At 36.3% G+C, this 6,156-nt stretch overlaps 1 protein-coding gene across 1 annotated transcript in view; it reads right to left on the bottom strand.

The window, feature by feature from the left end:
* The window catches only part of LOC107616713, a 36,874-nt gene that overhangs the window by 3,791 nt on the left and 26,927 nt on the right, over window positions 1-6,156 (bottom strand). The window lies entirely within an intron of this gene.

Raw genomic sequence — 6,156 nt, 5'->3', positions numbered from 1 at the left:
AACTAGTTATCTATTTTATTAATTGTTATAACTCAAATATTATTTTTATATATTTTAATCTACGTCTAATAAAATAAACCAAAAATAAAACAAATAAAAAAATGTAATTTTCCATTTGTTCTGTTTTTGGTGGTCCGTGGTTTGTAGTTGGATTTTCGTGATTGTCTAAAAAGAATGGAAGTAATGTTAATAATGGGCATATGCCCAAAAGGCCTACCAACATAACTTATAACTTTGGAAAATCAGCCGCCCCTTTTCTATTATAGTTGAGCTATACATTCAAGTATTTTTAGTAATTAAATTTAATTAAATTGATTTAAATTTAATAAAAATTATTTTTATTACATCAGCATGTATTACATATGCATTTCAATAACACAAAATATATTATTTTTTTGCTTTTATCTTTTTTTTCTCTTCCTTCTTATTCTTTTAAATTCGTACACGTAAGTTTTTTTTTTTTTTCTTTTTTTTTGCACACGCAGATTCTTCTTTTTCTTCTCTTTTGTTATTATCATCACCAAGGCTGCGTTTGTTTTTAGAGACAGGACAGAACATGACACTGAAACAGAGACAATAAGACGGAGACACTAAAAATGATCTTTTGTGTATTGTGTTTGGATACAATGGACAAGACACTAATGTAATGTCTAGTATTATATTTGGATACACATGGACAAGACTAAAATATTATATGAAATGACTAAAATAGCCCTGTGATTTCAAATTTTCTACATCAATACAAATTAATTTAATAAAAAATGAGAGTACGTAGGAGTACAGACGGAACTTCATTTTATATTATATAATTTTTTGCATAATTTTTTAATATTAATGGTTAATGATGGTTTCAGTGGCTAAGAGAAGGGGGGTTGAATCTTAGCCCCTTTTTCTGTTGCTAACACTTGCTGAACTCAGATGAGACTTTTTTGTTTCAGCTCGTCTTTGGACACGAGACTTTTTATTTTGTCTCGTCACTTGCCACGAGACTTTTTGTTTTGTCTCGTCACTTGGCACGAGACATTTCAGTTTTTTGCTCCTGTGCAGTAGAAAATGGAAATGGAGTAGAAGAGAAGAAAGATTACACCCAGATATATCCTGGTTCAGCTGCTAAGTGCAGTGCAGCCTACATCCAGTCTCCATCACAACAATGATGGAATTTCACTATAATCAACCTGATTACAAACTGTAAAGTGCTAACCCAACTTACAAGGGGATTCCCACAGAATCATGAAACACAACATAGATGAACAAAGGAACTCTAAGACATCTATGGCTTTTTCTTTTAATTTTGCACTCTCTGCCTTTTTCCGCTCTATGGCTTTTTCATACAAACCTCACTTGTTTGCCTTTTTCCATGAGACTCAAGACATGACAAAATTAAACAGAAAAATACTAAACAGAATACATTGAAGGAGAAGAGAAAACTGTTAGCTCAGGTAGCTCTGAGAACTCTGTGCCTTGCACTCTCAAATTTTCTCCTTGCTTCAAACAGTGGTTGTTCACCCTTAATATAGAAGAGAGAAGCCTCCACTTATTGAAGCTAAAACCGAACCAACTTCTTCCTCCTTCAACACAGAACCGGTTCGGCCACACAGAGAGAGAAGAGATAACCATGTAAAACCCAACATGCAATTACCTCTAGTCCTTCCTTGATCATCACCCTTCATCAATCCGAGCTCTCCATCCTTGGCTTGCTCTCCAAGATGGATTTCTGGCCCTTGATGCTTCATGATGATAATGACTTCATCTGCTTCAATCTCTGCCTTAACCATCACTTCGCCACTCTAGCTACTCCCTGTGGTGGTTAAACAGAATCAAAGACAAGCCATGCTTCAAGAATCTCCTCCATGCTGGCCGAATCTTCAACGTCCATTTTTTAACATGAAAGGCTCAAGATACCTCACCAAATCTAACCAAATATGGTGAATATCTCAGTCACAGCTCATTTTTATTTTAGTATGTTTTCTTGCCATCATTAGCTTGATGGTCTTGATGCATGCAACTTCTTCCTTTTCTTGGTTGATGAGCATAGCGTTCATAGCTTCCTGGACAAGGACCGAAGGAAGAAGAAGAAAGAGATGAGAGAGAATGTGAAGTTAAAGTAAAAGCAATTAAATGAAACTGAAACATATTGATAGATTGCTTTTACTTCCCTTGCTTTGAGTAGCGTATAGCATTAATCATAATGATTCCATATCAAATCAAAGTCAAGTTCTCTCTCATGTTTCCAATGTTAGCTTATTAAGTTTTGAAATCCATTCTTAGCAAGTAATGGAATCCGTTGAAAAGCATGAAGCCTATTTGCTTTCTTAGTTTCGGACCAGGCTTGGAACCATTCATCACTAATAAGACTTGGGCTTGTAGTATTGAAATTAAAGCTGGCCCAATTAGTTAACATTTGCTTTCCTGATGAATTTTGTTTCGGATCAAGCATGAGAAAATTAATCATGGGCTTGGTTGTAACAACATTAAGCTTGGCCCATCAATAAAAATTCAGCCACTTGTTATAAACCATGCATCAAGGCTGATTGTTGGGCTTAAACTAAAGGCTCATTTTTCGGCCCAACATAAAATCTGCACAACAAAATTATTAATTAAGCAAATATGAATTAAGATAAAATTAATAATTTTGTAGTTAAATATTTTAATAATGTTTGTTCATCATCAAACTTAAATAAGAGTTTTCCAAACTCATCAATCTCCCCCTTGATGACAAACATTATTAAAATTGAAATGGAAAGAAATTTAGAGATTGAGTAAAGAATACTCCCTTTGAATTTGAATTTCTCCCCCTTTCTAAATGTCACATTGCTCCCCCTTGATGTATGCTTATTTTACCAAGGGAAGCACTAACCTATAACATTTGAATCAAGCTTCAAGAACAATGTTATTTAGCATATTATAAGATGCTAAATGCTTGATTTATGAGCAGTTTTAATTGATAATCAAAACTCATTTGATATCATAAACTGATTTACTGCTCAAACAATTTCATACATAAAAAATGTCCAAATATTTTTCAAACATTTCTGTTAGTATATCAGAGCAAAACAAAATGATAGAAAATTATTTGAAGTACACATGATCAAAACAAGGCAGTTTTAATACATTACACAATTTAAAGGAACTGCCAAAAATAAGTTTTCAATCCAACAAGTTTATCAATGATGAATTAACAGCCAGGCATTAAAAATAAATCAAACATCATTGTAAACCAAATGCCAAATGAGTATTAACTAATCATGATAAACCAAATGCAACTTAAGCAGCAACCATAGTGAATGCAATTACAACATGCATTCTTTGAACAAGGGTGATCATGAATTTTCAATTTTGAAAATTTCATCCCCTGTTCCCCTGTTTTTCCAGCCCCTGTTTCGTTCCAATTTCAATTTTGGAATCCTAAATTTCCTCCCCCCTTTTGTCATCATGGGGGCACCTGCACAAAACATGATCAAACACAGCAAGATATTCAAGGTAAAGTAGCAAGAGTATATCACAGTATTCTAGAGATTATCCTAGAGCAGTGAGTATCAAGTCATGCTCATACAAAAAACAGATTGAGCCTAATGGAGCCAATATCAAACAGAGTAAAAATCACTAATCATCAGAAAAGTTAATTTCTTCTTCTTCAGTATTTTCTTCACTGTCATCTCCCAAATCTTCTTTAAAACGTTCCACCATCAGATTGACCCTGTCTTTGCAATTCTTCCAAGCTTTCTCACTCTCATAAGCTTGCTTGCGGGCTTCTTTGTGGGACCGAAACATCAAGTCTGCCATGTTCGAAAATTCTCCCAAAATCTGTTTGATGGACTTGATTGTTTTGGAAGATTCTGGTCTGCTTTCATAGTCACTATCCAATGCAGCAGATTTTCGCCCTTTGGTTTCCTTAGTTGCTCCTCCTCCTCTGATTGAAGACACCTTGTTTTCTACAGCCTCATTTAACAAATCAACTTTAAAGTACTCAAATATTCTAGTTAAAAACATACCATAAGGCAGGTTAGCCTTTCTGGTACTTCTAACAGAATCCCACATGTGCCTAATCATAATATAACCAAAGGATATAGGAGTAGAGGTAACCAAAGCAAATAAGATGAGACAGTCAGAAAATGTTACTCAGTTGTGTGAGCCGCTTTGGGGAGTCAGAATATGAGTGATGATGCGGTGAAGCAGGGAATTAACCGGTTCTAGAGCTTTGTGTGTTGGAATGGTGCCATGCAATCCAGAAAGGTTCTCACAAATGTGCTTGAGAATAGTCTTGTATGGAGCACCAACTTGTGTGTCCCATTTTTCCACCATGTATGCTCGCGGTCCTTCATCCTTGAACCCAAGGGCCGCTCCAATTGTCTCAGCATCAAGGGCTATTTGAACCCTTTTGACGTAGGAATGAAGGGTGCCGTCAATGAGCCGCATATTGACATAAAACTCTCGAACAAGACCAGGGTAGACTGGTTTCTGGATGAGAAGCAGAGGCTTCCAGTTGAGGAGTTCAAACAGAGAGGAGATATTGATACCCTTGTTGGTGAGATTTTCAAGGCTAACAAGATAGGTTGTGCACAAATGACGCTTCTCCATAACCTCTTTATGAAACTCAAAAGAGGTGCAAGAGTTAAATCTGCTTGGATCAAAGTGGGAGTGTGTCTTGCCATACTTGTCTCTGAATTTCATAGATTCCAAGTTTGGAGGTTCAGTAGTGTCATTGAGTGCAAATCCCTGATTCTTCTGGGAGCTTTTTCCAGGAGTAGTCCGCTTCGGTGATGAGGGTGGAGGTGAAGGAATGGGAGAAGCATGAGATTCTTGCTCTTCTTCCTCTTGGGGCTCCTTGTTCTTCCTGTTTCGTCCTCTTCCGGAACTCTTTTGTGCCACTACCTTTCTTCTCATGGCTTCGGTTTGTTTGGTTGGAGGTGAGGGAGAGGATGAGGAAGTAGAATGTATGTGGATGTGAGTGTGAGTTTGGAGTGTTGATGGTTTTTGAGAAAGAAGAATTCTTTCACTCTTTCTTGGCGCGGTTTTCTTTTTCATGGTAATGGGGGAATGAAATATGAAAGGTTGGGGGTGATAACCAAATTGAGTGGGAGAGAGAGACAAGGTGGGTGAACACATTTAATGAGGTTTGGAAAGAGAATATGGAGAGAGTAATGACCATTAGTGGACGGTTAATGACCATAATGGGTGGTTATTATCCAAAAAAATGATTTCCCTTTTAACTTTTGAAATCCAAAACTGAAAAGTTGTTGCCTTAAATCAAGGGATTAGATGGAGAAAGGGATTTGATTTAACAATAACCACTTCCAAGAGGATATGATGACACAAGGAAGAAGATTCTTATTTGCATAGTGAGATAACTAACAAAACTGTTATGGTGGGGTCAAGAAATTTTGGTGGGGCCCATAAAATTTTGAATTTTGCGTTGCCTCCCCCTTGACCACAGCTCTTCCATCATGCCATTATTTTTATCTCGTCCAAACCTACGAGCAAAACTGAACAGAGTCACAAATTCACAGATTTTCAATAAAACTTAAATCAAACATTCCCAAACTTTTTCTCAAGGTACAGAATCTGTCTTCACAGAGGAGTTTTGTAAAAATATCAGCAATTTGGTCTTCAGATTTTACAAATTGAATATCAATAGTACCCTTTTGCACATGTTCCCTAATAAAATGATATTTTATCTCAATGTGCTTTGTTCTTGAGTGCAGAACAGGATTTTTTGATATATTTATTGCACTCATATTATCACAAAATAAGGGTATACTATTGATTTTTAATTTGTAATCTTCCAATTGTGTTTTTAACCAAATTAATTGAGTGCAACATGCAGATGCGGAAATGTATTCTGCTTCATCAGTGGATAAAGCCACTGTGGCTTGTTTCTTGCTTGACCACATGTTGAGTGAGCTTCCAAGGAAGCAACATATGCCGGACGTGCTTCTTCTATCCACTCTATCTCCCGCATAATCTGCATCACAAAACCCTACTGCACAAAAGTTATCAGATTTAGGATACCACAATCCATAATCACAAGTTCCCTTGATGTATCTAATGATGCGCTTAACGGCCGTAAGATGGGATTCTTTTGGGTGAGATTGAAATCTTGAACATACACCCACACTTTGAACAATATCCGATCTAGAGGAGGTAAGGTACATGAGT

The sequence above is a fragment of the Arachis ipaensis genome, chromosome B09 (genome assembly GCF_000816755.2).
Source record: "Arachis ipaensis cultivar K30076 chromosome B09, Araip1.1, whole genome shotgun sequence".
NCBI classification, from domain to species: domain Eukaryota; kingdom Viridiplantae; phylum Streptophyta; class Magnoliopsida; order Fabales; family Fabaceae; genus Arachis; species Arachis ipaensis.
The sequence above is the reverse complement of the archived record's forward strand: the minus strand, read 5'-3'. Positions and strand labels throughout refer to the sequence as shown.